General features: G+C 38.6%; 1 pseudogene across 1 annotated transcript in view; it reads left to right on the top strand.

Annotated features, from left to right (window-relative positions):
• Nucleotides 1–1,791: 1,791 nt before the first annotated feature.
• The window catches only part of LOC308265067 (RNA-binding E3 ubiquitin-protein ligase MEX3C-like), a 57,363-nt pseudogene continuing 39,256 nt past the window's right edge, over nt 1,792–19,898 (top strand). Inside the window, exon 1 of the transcript in view lies at nt 1,792–1,997. The product of the transcript in view is annotated as an RNA-binding E3 ubiquitin-protein ligase MEX3C-like (transcript). The remainder of the gene's footprint in view (nt 1,998–19,898) is intronic.

Raw genomic sequence — 19,898 nt, 5'->3', positions numbered from 1 at the left:
GTTAGCTTTGGGTTTGTTGTGTATAGGCTATATGATGTCAAGGTAGATTCCTTCTATTCCTAACTTTCTCAGCATTTTTAACATGAAAGGGTGTTGGATTTTGTCAAGTGCTTTTTCTGCATCTATTGATCTAATCACATGATGTTTTTATTAGCTCTGTTAATGTGGTGAATTACATTTATTGGTTTACAAATGTTAAACCAGCCTTGCACCCTTGGGATTAAGCCTACTTGGTCATGATGAACTACTTTCTTGGTATCTTTGAGAAAAGAAAATTACAAAACAATTTTTATTATTATTATTATTATTATTATTATTATACTGGGGATTAAACCCAGAGTCATTCTACCGAAACCCTATTTTTTATCTTTTATTTTGAAACAGGGTCTCACTAATTGTGGAGGGCCTCACTAAGTAGCTGATACTGGCTTTGAACCTGTGATCCTCCTGTCTCAGCCTCCCAAGTACTGGGATTACAAGCCTGTGCTACCATGCCTGGCTCTGGCTCCAGATCAATACTGTTGATGAACATAGATGTAAATATTCTCAACAAAATATTAGCAACTAGCATTCGAAACTATATCAAGAAAGTAGTACATCATGACCAAGTAGGCTTTATCCCAGGGATACAAGGCTGGTTTATCATTTATGAATAATGATAATGATAAATGTAATTCACCACATTAGTAGAGCTGATAAAAATATCATGTGATTAGATCAATAGATGCAGAGAAGTATTGCTTATATACCCTTCAGATCAAAGTCATAGCCCTCTATAGATATGGTATATTGGAGGAAAGTCCCTCCAGAGGACAATTTCATTTTGCTGTCATTTGCTTGTTTGCTTTGCACATGGTACTGGAGAGTGAGTCCAGGGTCTTGTTCACATAAAGCACACACTTTATCACTAAGTAATATCCCTAGGCCCATAAAAAACAACTTCATTATGAAGACAAGAATAAAGTGAACTAAAGCAAATCTGTCAAAATGATGTCAATTCAATGAGAATTTTTAAGGTCATTAGATCCTGTGACCTGCAAGATGACAAGCTTATCATATCTCTATGTTTTATGCCCTATGATCTGCTTTGAGATACAAACAGTATATAGACATTCAGGCAGGCTAGATGATAGTTAACAAATCAGTGCTTTGGGACACCTTAACCAAGGAAAATTAGTACAAATCTAATCAGACAACCAAAGTTGTAGCAAACAAATTAAGATAAACTTCAGGGGCCCTTGGGGCCGCCTGGACGTGCGGAGGCCTCTGGGGCGGCCTGTGGCGGCCAGGCGAGGCGCCCAGGACTCCCGGCCCCGCAGGCGGGAGGCGAGGGCCTGGCGAAGCCAGGAGCTGGGCCGCGGTCCCCAAGGAGTACAGCTCGGAGGACGGCCCCGCCCGGGACCTGGTGCTATGCGGCCGCGGCGGGATGCTGATCTGCGGGCTGACGCGCGCAGCCATCGTGTCCCTGGACCTGGCCAAGGGCCGCATCCAGATGGACCCCGCAGGACGAGGGCGTCCTCTGCGGCTTCTCACGACGGTATGGCCTGGCCGCAGCTGGGCGCCCGGCTCCTGGGCTGCTCCCTGCAGGGCTGCTTCAAGGTTCGCCGCTGGGAGGCCTGCAAGCAGCGCCACCCTGGCTGGCGCACCTGGCTGTGCCTGGCCGTCCAGCGCCCAGCGCTTCACCGACATGGCCCTGGAGCCCATGGAGGCGGTGAAGGTCCCCGGCCTCTTGGCCTACGCCCGGCGTTGACACCCTACTCCATGATGAGGTTCGCCTGCTTCCAGCGCATAATGGAGGCGCTCTGCGCTCACATGGTGCCCAAGTCGCAGAGCCAGTGCACCGAGGCCCAGCAGCTGGGCATCACATTCGTGGCCGGCTACGTGTTGCACCCCGCTGACTCCGTGGTGTCCGTGCTGAACAAGGAGAAGGGCAGCACAGCCCTGGAGTCCTCCGCAGGCTGGGGTCGCTGGGCGCGGGAAAGGGCCTGTTTGCGCACGTAGTCGTGGTGGGCATCCTGACAGCCCCGCAGTGGTTCATCTACAACTCCGTCAAAGTGTATCTCAAGCTGCCTCACCCTCCCGTCGCCCAGGCGCCTGCATCCCTGAAGAAGCAGGAGTAAGGGTGCTTTTGTGGGCCACTGTAGCCACGAAGGGTCTGGATTTGGACCTGCTAGTGTGTGAAATGTTAACGTGTTCGGCAGAACTGACAGTGTGCAGTCCAGGTTCTCTTTAAATGGCCGATTTCTTCTTTGGGACAATGCTAGAGGATCGCAAGCGTTTCATTTGGGGGTTTGAACTATTATCTTTGGGTAGCTGGCATGGTGGGTTTAACTCAATAGCTTTACAATAAGTAAAAGAAAAAAATTCTTCACAGTGACATTAGGTAACTCAGCATCTCTAGGTTGTGTTTCCTTTGATTCACCATTTCTGTGGCGATTACCCAAGCATAACTACTGCGCAGATAGCTGCAAATGAGGTGTTGAGGTCAGCACCGTACGGGATGGGAGCAGAGTGAAGCTCTGGCCCGTGGTGTTCACCACAGAACAAGTCGTGCAGCTACTGTATAGACGAAGGACTTGGTGAATATTTCTTGTTCATGCGCATACAAATAAAAACTATTAAAAGTTAAACTGTGCCTTACCCCGCTCCACGGAGTGTGTTCACTACTTTGGGAGGCATGAGGAGATCTGCATTCCCTCATCTTGCTTTGTCCCTTTATTTCGTGATATTGCTGATTGGAACCTAGCCCTTGCCAGGAAACACTAAAATTGTATCAATGTGGAAAGCCAAAATGAGATGAAGGGCAGGCTCTGGGAATAAATATGTAAAGAAAAGCCTATGTTCTCCAAAGATTTCTTTTGTATAACTCAGTTTTCAACAGCCATACATCCAAAAAAGACCATACCACCCTAACATTAGAATAAAACCCTGTAAATTCCAACAATTTTTTTGTTGACTATTAAAAAATGTTGACTTTGGAAGGAACATCACAGTTTAAATGTAATAAATGCTGTTCATAGTTTGGTAGATATTCAGAGACTTCACAATGGTCGAGGTTCATAAAATTTATTGAAGTTATAAGACACATTTTCAGTTCCCTATAGCCTTCACATTTTTTATAAGGGAGATTATAAAATCAGTGTGAGTCTGTGAATTAGAGATGTATATAAAATATGAACAAGAAATAAACTTCAATATGATATTTTCTTGAACTTACCAAAATGTTATTTGATTACCTTAACAAGTTGTATTAAATTAGACTACAAACTTTGAATGTGTTAATGTTTTAACTTTTAATAGTAAACTGTTCTGTGCTTAAAAGAAGTTTAAAAGTGTCTATATTTAAGTATGTTTGAAACAAGTTGGAGGAAAAAGCCAGTTATGAATGAGATGGGATAAACTATATTTATATTTAGTGTTGCTATTTTACTTATTATTGAGAAGGATCATTATCTGTTAAGATTGTTCAGCTTACCTTAGGAGATTAGTGTGCAAGTTTGCTGAAAAGTTCTCAGGAAAGGAGAATGATAAATTTAGTGAAACTTAGTTGTGGAGATTCATTTTTACAAAAATTTGGAGCATACATTTCTGTCTAGTATTGTTTTATAAAATGTTTGTAGGAAGTTTCTTTGGTCAGCAGTTTATTAAAGCATTTTCTCTTAATGTAATATAGGAACTAGTTGCAAAATCTGTGAATTTCAAGATATAGATCACTTGTTCTGGTGTTTGGTATTTTGTGATTGTTCTGTTGATAATACCAGATAATTTTTGTAGTAAACACTGTGAATGTTTAGAGAAATATTATCTAGGTAGAATCCTGCCATATGGCATTCATTCTGGCAGTCATGAATATGATCAAGAAGATGTTTCACTGAGCCTGGGTCAGCAATTATCATACTTAGTCTGAATATTTCATTCACATTTTTAAAATTTGCAATCTGTTTAAATAAGATTCTAGATGGCTGCCAATAAAAAATAAAGGGTGATTTAAGTAAAGATAACATGAAAAAAAAGAGAAACTTCATATTCCTAAAGGGCTCAACTAAATAATGTAAATTTGATTGAGTTCTACATTTATTTCATATCCATAGAAAGCTTGCATTTTGGAAGGTTGAGACTGACCCAAAGGGTTTCAAATCTGCACACTGTTACTGAAATGAGGTGTCGGTCCATGGGAAAGAAGGTTTTAGCCAAATCTCAGTAAAAACTACAGCTGATGAGACCCAGTATACAATGACCACTAGAAACACAAAGTTAGTTTCATTGACTTGGAATACTGAGTTAAACAATGAAGAATCTCAAAAGATAGGAGTTGGGGAGGAGCATTATCGAAGCAGAGGTGGTTATATTTGATTGCGTGATGGTCTTGGCAGAAATTTTTCAGAATTTACAAACTATGTATTTAGAACACAGGAGTGTTCTATTAGAGTAACTTGTCTATGGCTTCATCTAGAATACATAAATCTGAAAATTTTGGTATTAAGAGGTTTGAATTGAGATCATTATGGCTGGGTCTCACACAGCTTATCTCTTTTGGAAGTCAGGCCTATATTTGACTTATTATTTCTCTTTCAGTTTTTGTCCCTTCATTTGGATACAGTATTTTTTTTAATTCTTAAGATATTTTTGACAGCAAGTTATTGCTATCTATTTTTTTTTTAATTAGAAAATTGAAGCTCGAAGAGGTTGCATACCAGGTGCAGTGCCAGAGCCAGGGCTCACTGAAGGGCCTGTCTTTGAAGCCCATATGTTTTTTACTAATCTGGGTATTTCCCTGGAATTTAAACCCTGTTCTTATGTTTAGCTGCCTTACTAATAACAGGGCATTGGTTTTTCAATAGCATCACACTCGTCCTTCATCATGTGTGATCTTTGTGGGATATTTAGCCAAAGTGCCCTGGTATCCTGACAAGGAATCAAAGCCCATCCCTACCAAATGTCCCATAGCCTTTCTACTTAGACCCTGGGAGAGGATCCCTTATTCCTGACTTATCTGAGTCTGTGTGTGTGTGTGTGTGTGTGTGTGTGTGTGTGTGTGTGTGGTACTGGGGGTGAAACCCAGAGGCTTTATACCTCTGGGCTATACTCCCAGCACTATTTTATATTTTATTTGGAAACAGGGTCTCACTAAGTTGCTGAGAGCCTCACTAATCACTGAGTAGCTGAGACTGGCTTTGAACCTTTGCGATCCTTCTGTCTCAGCCTCCCTAGCACGGAGATTACAAGCATGCGCCACCATGACTGGCTTATCTGAGTCTTATTTATCTAGTTTTTCTCTTTGATTTTGGCTATCTTGCGTACTTCTAGTAAAGTCTCTTCTTCATGAAGTTATTCAAAAACTATTTCTATTGCTTTTAAATTTTCTAATTATAATGGGTATAGTACACACTTCTTAGAATCACTGGGAAGATTAAAGAAAAAATTGCTTACAAAGCAGTTAGCCCAATGCCTAGTACACAGTAAGTATTCAAAGAAATACTCTTACTACTATAATGACCGATAATAATAACCGTATACCTGGATGAGAAAAATTTAGCAGTCCCCACTACAGAAAAGCAGTCTTCTGTTCCTGATCAAGTACCTTTGCCAAATTATGGTACTACATGAATTAAAAATCTGATAAAAGGGCTATTTCTTTACTGTATTTCTCCTCTTTTATAGCATAGTCATCCCATCTATGTATAGGTTCATATGGACTGGTTGTCCCAAAAAGTTGTTTTTTATTTTCCCAAGTACTCTTAATAAAACTTGGACAAGAGATACTAGGTTGGCCTAGTAGGAGATACCAGTTGGCCTACTTAATGTTTGGCTGGGCAGCTAGCCAATAGAAGAGGAGTAATTGGGTCACTTTATACAACAATATGAAAGAGAAGAGTGACTGCCCACCAAAATTCTATTAAAGCACAGCTGTCATTAGAGGTGGCCTGGCAAGAAACTACATTTACCAGCCTTCCTTGTATTCTGAGATTTGACCAGATCTTGCTAATGGAGTGTGAATAAAAGTAATATACATCACCTCCAGATATGGTTTGTAGAATGGGAAGTGAGTAAAAAGCAATGCATGTTACTTCCTGGTGGACCTTCTCCTCAGTCTTCTGCCTTCTACAGTCATATATGCAAAGTCCTTTAAGATTCTAGGACATAATAAAATGGTAAGATGAGAGGAGACTGCGACCCCATATTACCACACTGAGGAAAGCTAGCTATGTACTGACAAGGAAAACTCACTGTGTTACAGACCTGAAATTTAGTGACCAGTTGGTTGCATCAACTATTACCCTAATCAAAACAAAATTTAAAATTTAAATATTTACATATAATTATAAATATTTCCCTAACATAGCTACAATACAAGGCAAGATGTACAGGAATAGTACTCAAAGGCAAATGTTAAGACATCCCTGAGTAAGCTTATATATGATTATCATAATCTGCTGATTATAAAAATTATGATTCTTACAGAAAAATTGTTTCTTTATTATTTTCCCCTGACACACTTTAGAACGAGGATAAAATTCCCAGGAACAGTAATGGGCATCCAATAATATAATCTACAGGTAATATTGGCTCCTCTTATGAGGAATAGGCAATACAGCTTGCTCCCTACAGTTCAACTGGCAATTCTTTCCTAGGCCCAACTATATTTCCCCTTAATTTTTTTTCAGCACCAGGGATAGAACCAAGGGGAATTCTACCTTCTAGCTACACCTTCAGCCCTATTTTTTATTCTTTATTTTTGAAACAGAGTCTCACTGAGTTGCAAAGGACCTCACTAAGTAGTTGAAGCTGTCCCCGGACCACAATCCTCCTGTCTCAGCCTCCCAAATGCTAGGATTACAAGCATGTGCCACCAAGCCTGGCTCCCTTAATCTTGTCTAACAATCAAAAATGTATCCTGGAAACATATACCATGGCAATGCAACAGAGCAACTTTGGTTCAGAAACCCTCTGGTCTACTTTGTGTTGTCCTATAACCTGTCTACCTAAACTTAGCAGAGTAAGGTATTTTTGGGACACCCCCTCATTTGATCATCACAACACTGCTTTGCTGGGTATGGTGGTACACACCTGTAATCCCAGTACACGGAGGCTGAGACAAGAGGATCACAGGTTTCAAGCCATCCTGAGCAACTTTGTGAGACCTTGTTTCAATAAAATAAAATAAAAATGGATGAGGTGGTAACTCAAAGGTAAAAGGCTCCTGGATTTAACCCCCACCACCAAAAAATTATCATCATCATCACAATATCCTTCAATTACTTTGTGTGATTTGCATCATTTCACTTTTTTAAATTTTTTATTGGTGCATTATATTCATACATCATATTGGAATAAAAAACTTGTGTGTACATACCTGTACACATCACTGATTTAACCCCTACCCAATTCCCACCCCATTCCCTCCACATCTGTCCTTCCCTTGCTTAGCTTAGTGATTGACTTCGATATGTTTAAGTACATTGTGTGTTTTAGAGATTTTCCTCTCCCCCCACCTCCTATCTCCTCCTTTAGGTTGTCTTGTTTGCTCCTCTATAGGATTTTCTTTTTCATCTAGAGTTCCTCCTATGACCCATTTCTCCCTAACTCTCACATATTAGGGAAAGCATCTGATTTCTTGTTTTTTGTGACTGACTAATCTCACTTAGCATAATGTCCTCCAGTTCCATCCATTTCCCTGAAAATGATGTAATTGAGTTTTTTTTAATGGCTGAGTAAAATTCCATTGTGTACATATCCCACAGTTTTATAATCCATTCATCTGTTGATGAACATCTTGGCTGGTTCCATAGTTTGGCAATGGTGAATTGTGCAGCTATGAACATAGATATGCATGCATTAGTTTGGTGGTTTGGTTTCCTTTCTTTTGGGTAGATACCCAGAAGTGGTATTGCTGGATCAAATGGTAGATTTGTTCCCATTTTTCTGAGGATTCTCCATACTGTTTTCCAAAGTGGTTGACAGTTTCATTTGCTGAACAGAAGCTCTTCAGTTTCATGCAATCCCACGTATTGATCCGCCTTTTAATTTGTTGTGCCTTTGAGTCTTATTGAGAAAGTGTTTATGTGTGCCTATGTGTGTGCCTTTTTGTTATTCCAGATAAATTTAAGGACTGATTTTTTTATGTCTGTGAGGAATGATCTTGGTAGTTTAATGGGCATTGCCTTAAATCTGTAGCTCACTTTTGGAAGGATGGCCATTTTAATGATACTTACTCTGTCAATTCATGAACATGGAAGATCCTTCCATCTTCTAAGATCTTCTTTGAATTCTTTTTTCAGTGTTTTATAATTTTCTTTGTAGAGATATTTTACCTCCTTGGTTAAGTTTATTCCTAAGTATTTTATTTTTTTGTGGCAGATCCTGAGTGGAAGTGTTTTCTGAATTTCTTTTTCAGTGGATTTATGGTTGGTGTATAGGAAAGCTTCTGATTTTTTAAGATTGATTTTGTATCCAGATACTTTGCTGAATTTGTTGATCAGTTCTATAAGCCTTTTGGTTAAGTTTGTTGGGTTTTCTAAATATAGTATCATGTCATCCACAAATAGTGAAAGTTTGAGTTCTTCATTTTCTATCTGTACTCCTCTGATTTTTGTCCTTGGTTCTGTTTATATGATGAATTACATGGATTGATTTTCATATGTTGATCCAGCCTTGCATCCCTGGGATGATCACTTTTTATTTCAAACTACTGGGTTCATTTTAAGCTAGGACTATGAGCACCCTCTCAACACCTGCCTCCAGCCAGAAAATTTCTTCAACATCTGGGTTTACCAACTTGCTAGACTTCTCTCCAGCCTCAAAATTTAAAATAGTCGTACAAATTACTTATTGAATTCCTTGAGATGGTTCTTTAAGAGGTAAAGCCTGATTGGGCTGGGTTCTTTTCTTCCTAAACCTACATATAGCAACTGTTTGACCAAGCACTTTTTAACAGGTAAAAAGTAATTTATTCACATTAAACAATAAAAAACCTTAGGTAAAGTATAATTTGTGCTCACTTATAAAAGAATTAGACCCATGGAAGAATTCAAGATGAGTTATAAGAGCAAATAAATTATTCTTTGGGACTTGGGGGGTGGAGGGGGTATTATGAAATGATTTAATACACAAGCTTTATATATTTGAGTGCATATTATTCAATTTACTGGAAATTTCTGGATGTACTAAAAATTAGAAGGCAGCAGGACATCATAAAGGATATAACAATCCAGATACGAAAAAAATCTATTCACATTGTTTCCTGGGAAAGAAAAAGGTGGCACTGATAACAGAAGCAAGCAGTACTAAACAGTATCATAGACTTCCTCTAATTCTCACAGGTAATAATATAACAGGTTTCTTTTCTGTTTCCCTCTGCTGAATGTAAATGCAGTTTTATGAGCATTTTCAGTGTCAACTATAGAAAAGCTGTAGAAATTAAAAGATGAGTAATTCATGTTCTCAGACATCAAGGAACTTACAGTCCAGGGAAACCAATGAAATAAAAGGAATTAGATTTAGGGTGATTATGATAAAGTTCTGGGGATTGGTAGTGGTGATGGCTGCACAGGCATATGAATGTATTTAGTGCCATCAAGCTACATACTTAAAATAGTTGAGATGATATATTTTATATTACCACAAAAAGAAGAAATTAGAAACTTCCTCCTCTCCTTCTTCTGTCAAAGGAAGAAGAGCCTAACCCTGGCCCCATCCAGCTCTCTCTGGCTTCCTTCTGACAATGTGATTTCTTCCTCCCACAAGTGTTCCCTTCTGTCATAACGTGATGCAAACAAGGGGAAGCACTCACAAGAGCCTGTTCCATATTGCTTGGAATTTCAGCCTCTTATTCAATATTCCAATATGAGTTTAAATAGATCTCTTTTCTCTACAAAGTGAGCCTGCCTCAGGTATGTCATTGTAGTGACACAATATTGACTAATATAACACATGACCCAATGAAGGCAGTACCTGGGCCCAAACTCTTGCAAAAGAGCCAGGCCAGCTCCCTGACCACAAAACTAGTGCAGACACAGAGGGTGAAATGCTGAGAATAGCTTCCTGTGGTGTATATAAAGATATACATACAATATATTTTAGCAAAAGGTCCCACATTAACATGTTATAGAAGGCCCAGAAAATTAGGTAGACAGCAAGTCCTGCATAGGTAGTAAAAGATAGCACTTTTCCCTCCAGAGCCTTTGTAAAAGGCAGAGAAGGGCAATGCCCAAGAGGATGCAGCATGAAAGAAACATTTTTCAAGAAACAAAAGAAAATGAGGGGGAAAAAAATCTCCCAGAGAAAACAGTAGATTGTTTCACAAAAGCAAGAGATCCAAGTACAAGATTGCATGAATGTGTGTGTGTGGTCTGAGCCTAGTCAGGAGTTCAAGAAGCATAAAGAAGTCAAGGCCAAGCCAGGCATGGTGGCATATGCTTGTAAACCCCGCGCTTTGGAGGTGGAAACAGGATCGTGGTTTGAAGCCAGCCTTCCTGGTTTAAGAGACCCTGTTCCCAAATAAAATATAAAATAGGTCTGGGAGTGTAGCCTGGAGGTAGAAAGGTTCCATCATCCCCAGTACTGCCAAAGAAGAAGAAGAAGAAGAAGAAGAAGAAGAAGAAGAAGAAGAAGAAGAAGAAGAAGAAGAAGAAGAAGAAGAAGAAGAAGAAGAAGAAGAAGAAGAAGAAGAAGTAGTCAAGGCTAACTTTTTGGAAGGTTGCTCTTTTTGAAAACAGGAATTCATTTGGGATCTATACTTTGCCTTGGTAGAGGAGCATCTCCACATCCACAGAATATGATGGGATAAAGCCAGGGGACAGTATCTCTTACCCTTGTGTTGACTATGTGAAGTAAGGTCGGTTGGTAGTACAGCTGGTCTCTGAGTTCGTTTTCATCTTAAGCCTAAGGGGGGCTAGCTGAACATCTTTCTGGCTTTGCTATGAACATAGAATGTTGGACTTAGCTATTATTCTGGGATAATCTGACAACTTCTTCATTACACTTGTATAATCTTTATTAAAATAAAATAATTATGCCGGGCGTGGTGGTGCATGCTTGTAATCCCAGCATTCGGGAGGCTGAGACCCAGAGGATCGTGGTTCACAGACAGCCTCAGCTACTTAGTGAGGCACTTTGCAAATCAGTGAGACCTGGTTACAAAATAAAGAATAAAAAATAGGGCAGGGGGTGTGGCTCAGAGGTAGAATGCCCGTGGGTTCCATCCCCAGACCCACAAAAAAATAAATTAAATAAAATAAAAATAAAAAATAAAATAAAATAAAATAATTATTATAATAATATATAGCCTGTGCAAAGATGGTAGTGGTATAGACAGGAAACACTTTCATAATACAGCTGAAAACTCTTCATTAAGCCTTCAAAGGGAGGATTGAGGACAATTAGCCATGAGAAAGTCTTACGTAAGTCAAAACTGAAAAGTAGAAATTATCCTTCTGAAAATATAGAGGTGGAACAGGTTTCTCAACCATGGAATTACTGACATTTGGACCACATAATTCTTTATTGTGAAAGTCTGACCATGAAGCCTTGAACTCTACATACTAGATGATAGTAGCGCCCTGCTGCAAGCAATGACAAAAATGTCTCTGGTCATTGTCAACTATCTCTTGGAGGGGCAAAACTGCCCCTAGTTGAAAATCATGAGGGTAGAGTCTTTTTTAAAAACAGAGAGAAAATCTTAGGCAGGGCATGGTGGTGCATGCTTTTAATCCCCACGTTTGGGAGGTGGAGACAGGAGGATCACCAAGGTTTGAAGCCAGCCCCGCTGGTTTAAGAGACCCTGTTTCCAAAAATAACAAAGTATAAAATAGGTCTGAGAGTGTAGCCCAGAGGTAGAAGGGTTTCCAGGAACCCCAGTACAAAACACACACACACACACACACACACACACACACACACACACACACACACAGAAAATCTTAACCAAAGATACCAGGTGTCAAAACATATGCCATTTCTTTTTTTTATGAAATTTATAATCAGTAGTTCTTTTTAAAGTCTACATTTATGCAATAATGTTGCATTTTGGGACCCATAGCATAGATATAAACTTTATTTAATTTATCTTTTATTTTATGTGGAACATATTGAAAATGGCATACATTCAGACTATGCTTGGTACCCTCCCCCCCATCACTTCCCTTTCCTTCCTTCCAACAATCAGTGTCCATGTTAACCAGGCTATATTTATATTTTTAGACAAATCTGGATGTAGTTCCTTCATTAATCAACCTCAGCCTTCTTTCTCTTCTATCTTTCCATTCTAGCTTTGGCAAGGTTTCTCCTTCATTGTCTGGAGTCCCTCTGGTAACCCTAATTCTCCCTATTTTGAGCATATTAGATAAAACATAAGCTTCTTCCCTTTCTGTGCTTGGCTGATCTCAACATGTTCTCCAGGTCTTTCCATCTTCTTGCGAATGACATAATTTTGTTCGTCTTTATAACTGAGTAGAATTCCATTGTGTGCATTTCGCATAATTTTGCAATCCATTTATCTGATAGAGATCTAAGTTGGTTCCATATTTTATCTATTACGAATTGTGCTGCTATGAACATGGTTATGCATATCTTATTGTAGTTCTCTGATTTTAATACTTTTGGACAAATACCCAGATGTGGTATATCCGGATCATATGGTGAATCTATTCCCAATTTTCTTTTTTTATTTAATTTTTTTTGTGTGTGTGGTACTGGGGATGGAACCCAGAGGCCTTCTACCTTCAGGCTACACTCCCAGACCTATTTTATATTTTATTTGGAAGCAGGGTCTCACTAAGTTGCTGAGAGCCTCACTAAGTATCTGAGGCTGGCTTCGAACCTGTGCGATCCTCCTGTCTCAGTCTCCCAAGCACGGAGATTACAAGCATGTGCCACCACGCTCGGCCTATTCCCAATTTTCTAAGGAATCTCCACACTGATCTCCATAGTGGCTGAACTAGTTTGCACTACCACCAACAGTGTAAAAGAGTTCCTCTTTCCCCACATCCTCGCAAGCATTTGTTGTTATTTGATTTCTTTATGCTTGCCACTCTGATTGGGCTTAGATGGAATCTCAGCATAGTTTTGATTTGCATCTCCCTGATGACTAATGATGTAGAATATCTTTTCATGTATCTATTGTCCATTTGTATCTCTTCTTTTATGAAGTGTCTGTTCAATTCAGTAGCCCATTTCTTGATTGGGTTATTTGTTTTGGTAGTGTAGAGTCTTTTGTGCTCTTTGTATAGTATGAATATTAGCCCTCTATCAGAGTGGTGGCTGGTACAGATCTTCTCCCATTCTGTAGGCTTTCTTTTTAGGTTCTTGATGGTTTCCTTTGATGAAAAGAAACTTTTTAGTTTGATGCCATCCACTTGTTAATTCTTGCTTTAATTTCCTGTGCTTTGGAGATCTTGTTGAGAAAGTTACTGGCTGTGCCTATATGTTGCAATGTTGAGCCTCTGCCCTCCTCTAATAACTTCACAGTCTCTGGTCTAATTTCTAAGTCTTTGATCCATCTTAGAGTTAATTCCTGTGCATGGCAAGAGGTAAGTATTTAGTTCCATCTTTCTACAAATGGATAGCCAGTTCTTCCAGCACCATTTGTTGAAAAGGCTGTCTTTTCTCCAGCATACAAGTTTGGCCCCTTTGTCAAATGCCAATTGACTATAGGTGTGTGGATTTGTTTCTGTATCTTCTATTCTATTCCACTGGTCAGTTTGCCTGCTTTTGTGCCAATACCATGCTGATTTTACTACTATTGCTCTATAGTAAAATTTGAAGTCTGGGAGTGTGGTGCCTCCTGCCTGGTTTTATTGCTGAGAATTGCTTTGGCTATTCTGGGTCTTTTCTTTCTCCATATAAAATTCATGACTGATTTTTCTAAGTCTATGAAGAATGTTATTGGTATTTTAATAGAAATTGCATTGAATTGATAGATCACTTTTGGTAGAATGGCTATTTTGATATTTATTCTGCCTATCCATGAGCATGGGAGATCTTTCCAACTTCCAAGGTCTTTTTCAATTTCTTTTTTTTAATGTTTTATACTTTTCATTGTAGAGGTCTTTTACATCTTTGGTTAGGTTTATTCCTAGGTATTTTATTGGTTTTGAGGTTATAGTGAATGGAATTGTTTACTTTATTTCTTTCATTGTGAATTCATTGTTGGCATATAGAAAAGCAACTGATTTCTTTACATTGATTTTGTATCCTGCTACATTGCTGAATTGGTTAGTCAGTTCCAGTAGTCTTTTGGTTGAGTTCTTTGGGTCCTCTAGATAAAGTATCATGTCATCTGCAAATAAAGATAGTTTTAATTATCTTCCTATTCGAATTTCTTCAATTTTCTTCTCTTGTCTTATTGCTGTGGCAAGAGTCTCAAAGACAATATTGAAAATAATGGTGATAGTGGGCATCCTTGTCTTGTTCCTGATTTTAGAGGAAATTCTTGCAGTTTTCCCCCATTCAATATGATGTTGGCTTTGGGTTTATTGTATATTGCCTTAATGATGTTGAAATACATTCCTTCTATTCCAATTTTCTGCAGTGTTTTTAACATAAATGGGTGTTGGATTTTTGTCAAATGCATTTTCAGCATCTATTGCTATGATCATGTGGTTTTGTTCTCAGTTCTATTTATGTAGTAAATAACATGTATTGGTTTCCATATGTTGAACCAGCCTTGCTTTTGGGGATGAAAGCTAGTATTTTCTTTAGAATTTTTGCATCTGTGTTCATCAAGGATATTGGTCTGTAATTTTCCTTTCTTAAGATATCTTATTTGGTCTGGGGATTAATGTGATACTGGCCTCATTGAAGGACTTTGGGAGAATTCCATCTCTTTCAATTTCCCAGAACAATTTGTAAAGTATTGGGATTGGTTCTTCACTGAAGTTTTTGTAGAATTTGGCTAGAAACACATTAGGGCCTGGGGTTTTCTTTGATGGCAGAATTTTTATTGCGGTTTCTATTTCTTTGCTTACAATTGGTTTTTTTAGGCTTACGATGTCTTCTTGGTTCAGTTTAGGTAAGTTATATGTGCTCAGAAATCTATCAGTTTTCTTCCCTGTTTTCCAGTCTATTGGAGTATAAATTTTCAAAATAGTATCTGATAAACCTTTGAATTTCCTCACTGTCTGTGGTGATGTCTCCTTTTTCATTTCTGATTTTAATAATTTGAGTTGATTCTCTTTTTCTTTTGGTTCAGTTGGCCAGGGGTTTGTCAATCTTATTAATGTTTTCAGAGAACCAGCTTCTTGTTTTGTTGATTCTTTGAATTGTTTTGTTGTTGTTGTTGTTGTTGTTGTTGTTTTTGTTGTTATCTATTTCATTTATTCTTCTCTGATTTTAATAATTTCCTGTCTTCTGCAGGCTTTGGGATTACACTGTTACAGTCTTCCTAGGTCCTTGAGGTGTGTCATTAGGTTGTTTACTTGGCAACTCTCTGTTCTTCTTATGTGGGCACTCAATGCTATGAACTTAACACTCTTCAAAGTATCCCATAAATTTTGGTAAGTTTTTTCTCTATTTTTCATTTTATTTCAGAAATTCTTTATTTCTTCCCTAATTTCTGATCTTACCCACTCGCCGTTCAATAGTATATCATTCAATCTCCTTGAATTTAAATAGTTTCTTTTGGTTTTCCTGTTGTTGATTTCTACTGAAAAAATGCAGGGAATTATAATATATCTTTTGAATTTGCTGGTGCTTTCTTTGTGGCCCAGGATGTGATCTATTTTGGAGAAGGTTCCATGGACTGCTGAGAAGAATGTGTATTCTGTTGTTCCTGGTTGAAATATTCTGTATGTCTATTAGGTTCATTTGGTTTATAGTTTTCTTTAATTCTGAAGAGTCTTTACTCATATTTTGCCTTGAAGATCAATCTAGTGGTGTGAAAGGTGTATTGAAGTCTCCAAATATTATTGTATTTGGATCCATTTGAGATCTGATGTATAGAAGGTTTGTTTTACAAATGTGGCTGCACCCACATTTGGGGCATAAACATTTACTATCATTATATTTTCTTGATGTATTTTTCCTTTTAACAAAAGAAAGTGCCCTGCTTTGTCTCTTCTGATGTGTTTTAGCTTAAAGTCTGTTTTATTGGATATCAGTGTTGCTACCCCTGCCCGTTTTGGGACTCCATTAGCATAATATATCTTTTTCTATCCTTTCACTTTCAGTCTATGAATGTCTTTGGCTAAAAGGTGAGTTTCATGCATGTTTTTTATATGTATATATGGGTTTTTTATTGAAAGTAAATGTTATACATTTAATCTGTGTTTGGTGCCCTCTCTCCGCCCCTCGTTTCTCTTCCCCCCTCCCGATACTTAATACCCAGGCTAACCTTGCTATATTCATACTTTTACACCTATTTGGAAATAGCCGCTCATCAGTCTAGATCAGCCTCCTTCCTCTCTTAGTTATCCATTCAAACTTTGCTGAGATTTCCCTTCCATTATCTGGAGTCCCTCTGGTATCCCCAATGCTCACTCGTTTGGGCATATTAGAGAAAACATATGTACCTTCTCCTTCTGTGTTTGGCTGATCTCACTTAACATAATGCTTTCCAGCGCTTTCCATCTTCTTACAAATGATGTGATTTTGTTCTTCTTTATAGCTGAATAGAATTCCATTGTGTGTATTTCCCATAACTTTGCAAACCATTCATCTGTTGATGGGGGCCTAGGTTGTTTCCAGATTTTTACTATTATGAATTGTGCTGCTATGAACAAAGGTATGCATATGTTGCTGTAGTTCTCTGTTTTCAACCCCTTTGGAAAAATACCCAGGAGTGGTAAAGCTGGATCATATGGTGGATCTATTCCCAGTTTTCTAAGGAATCTCCACACAGATCTCCATAGTGGCTGAACTAGTTTGCACTACCACCAACAATGTAAAAGAGTTCCTCTTTCCCCACATCCTCGCCAGCATTTGTTGTTGTTTGATTTCTTTATGCTTGCCAATATGACTGGGGGTAGATGGAATCTCAGTGTAGTTTTGATTTGCATCTCCCTGATGACTAATGATGAAGAACATCTTTTCATGAATCTATTGGCCATTTGTAACTCTTCTTTTGTAAAGTGTCTATTCAATTCGATTGCCCATTTCTTGATTGGGTTGTTTGTTTTGCTAGTGCAGAGTCTTTTGAGCTCTTTGTATATTCTGGATATTAGCCCCTGATCAGAGTGGTGACTGGTAAAGATCTTCTCCCATTCTGTAGGCTTCCTCTTTAGGTTCTTGATGGTTTCCTTTGACAAGAAGAAGCTTTTTAGTTTGATGCTATCCCACTTTTTGATTCTTGCTTTAATTTCCTGAGCTTTGGAGGGTTTTTTTTTTTTGAGAAAATTGCTGCCTGTACCTATATGTTGTAGTGATGACCCTATGTTCTCCTCTAATAACTTCACATTCTCTGGTCTGATTTCTAAGTCTTTGATCCATCTCGAGTGATTCCTGTGCTTGGTGAGATATAGGGGTTTGGTTCCATCTTTCTACAAATGGATAGCCAGTTCTCCCAGCACCACTTGTTGAAAAGGCTGTCTTTTCTCCAGTGTATGAGTTTGGCCCCTTTGTCAAAGATTAATTGACTGTGGGTGTGTGGATTTGTTTCTATATGTTCTATTCTGTTCCACTGGTCAGTGTACCTGTTATTGTGCCAGTACCATACTGTTTTTACTACAATTGATCTATAGTATAGTTTGAAGTCTGGGATTGTGATGCCTCCTGCGTGATTCTTGTTGCTGAGAATTGCTTTGGCTATTCTGGGTCTTTTCTTTCTCCATATAAAGTTCATGATTGCTTTTTCTAGGTCTGTGAAGAATGTAGTTGGTATTTTAATGGGAATTGCATTGAATCTATAAATCATTTTTGGCAAAATGGCCATTTTGATAATATTTATTCTGCCTATCCATGAGCATGGGAGGTCTTTTCATCTTCCAAGGTCTTCTTCAATTTCTTTCTTTAATGTTTTATAGTTTTTGTTGTAGATATCTTTTACATCTTGGGTTAGGTTTATTCCTAGGTATTTTATTGGTTTAGAGGTTATAGTGAATGGAATTGATTTTTTTATTTCTTTCATTGTGAATTCATTGTTGGTGTAAAGAAAACCTCTGATTTCTTTAGGTTGATTTTGTATCCTGCAACTTTGCTGAATTTGTTAATTAACTCTAGAAGTCTTTTGGTTGAGTTCTTAGGGTCTTCTAGGTAAAGGAACATGTCATCTGCAAATAAGGATAATTTTAATTCCTCTCTTCCTATGTGAATTCCTTTGATTTCCTTCTCTTGTCTTATTGCTGTGGCAAGAGTCTCAAAGACTATATTGAAGAGGAGTGGTGAATCTAACTGGACTAGCCCAAAAGGTTCCTTCTATGGATGCACACAATCACCTGGCTGCCTTGGTACAGGTCACTGAAAGGCTCACTCTGCTGCTGGATCCTGGGGCTTTACTGGGCACACATGATTACCTGGTCCTCCTCTGGGTCTCTGGAAGCCCGTGCTGCTGTGGGTGCCACCTTTGGTGAGCACATGGGATTTTGGCTCGGGCACCACTTGCCACTTAAGATGTTGGAGGTCTGTGGCCACTTTTAAGCACTTGGATTATTTATCTGGATTTCTTGAGGCTGCCGTTCCAGGGTTTTAGGTTTGGGCCCATGGCCCATGGCCCATAGTGGTGCCGGTGACCTGTCTGTAGCAGGTCAGTTGTGCACGCAGGCTTTTTGCAGTAGACCTCACAGTTGAGAGTGATTGGAATTTTTCCAGTGTGGTTCCTGTTTCTGTTTTGGTTCATAAGCTGTATTTATTTTGCTTGTCTAGATGCTGCATTCTCAATAGTTGAACTTTATTTGTTTCAGCTACTGAGATGTGCTGCATCCCGCAGTTGCCATTTTGAATCTCTCAAAACATATGCCATTTCTAAAAACTACACTTAGTTTTGCATTGCCAGGGTATGAAGTACAATGGAAAAAGTAGTGAGATGGAAGCTGATAAGGGAGGGTCTGGAAAGGCATGCAGACACAATGGAATACCATCCCTGTGGTGATGGTGAATCTCTGAAAGAGAAGAATGTAGCTGTGCTTTAATTTCAGACAAATGGCAAGAGGATATAGCAAGAGGTAGTTGACCTGCTCAGGAGCTATGTCAGAAATCAGGACACAAGATGAAAAAAAATCAATTGAACAGGAGGAGTGAGACAGGAGGGACAGGAACAGACTAAAATGTATGGAAGAATCTTGTGGAAATTGTTCCACAGTTAATAAAAAGAGGACACAGGAGGATGGGCTTTCATATTCCTTGGTTGGAAGGGAGAAAAAAAAGTGTGTTAAGCTGTGTATACTTTCTTGTTGATGAATTTAAAAACTTAGCCTTAATTTCATTTTGACTGTCTTCTGAATTTTCCAAGGATGTAATCTGAGAATTCAAGTGACAAGGAAGCTTATATTTTGATCACTATCTCTTTAAGTTCCTCAGCAAACAAAACATGACAAATAGAATAGTTATGATGTGTCAACAGTTTAGAATTTCTCATTTTAAATCCCACTGTGATATCACTTTAACAATAGTCAAACTTCAGGTGAAAACTTACTGCAATTTTAATATTATCTGAAGATAGTAAATTATTTCTAGAGAGAAATAATCAATTGTTCTAGAAAGAAAAAATTTAAGAATAAAAAATAAAATTTTTAAATGGAGGAAGCCATGCCAGGTGTGGTGGCGCATGCTTGTAATCCCCGCGCTTGGGAGACGGAGACAGGAGGATCATTCAGGTTTGTAGACAGCCGCGCGCTGGCTTAGGAGACCCTGTTTCCAAATAAAAATGTAAAAATAGGTCTGGGATTATAGCCCAGAGGTAGAAGGGCTTCCAGGAACCCCAGTACCACCAAAAAAAAAAAAAAAAGAAAAGAAAAGAAGGGCTTCTAGGA

Source organism: Muscardinus avellanarius (genome assembly GCF_963383645.1).
Source record: "Muscardinus avellanarius genome assembly, chromosome: 7".
Taxonomy (NCBI): Eukaryota; Metazoa; Chordata; class Mammalia; order Rodentia; family Gliridae; genus Muscardinus; species Muscardinus avellanarius.
Note: the sequence above shows the minus strand (reverse complement) of the source record. Positions and strands in the feature narration are given on the sequence as shown.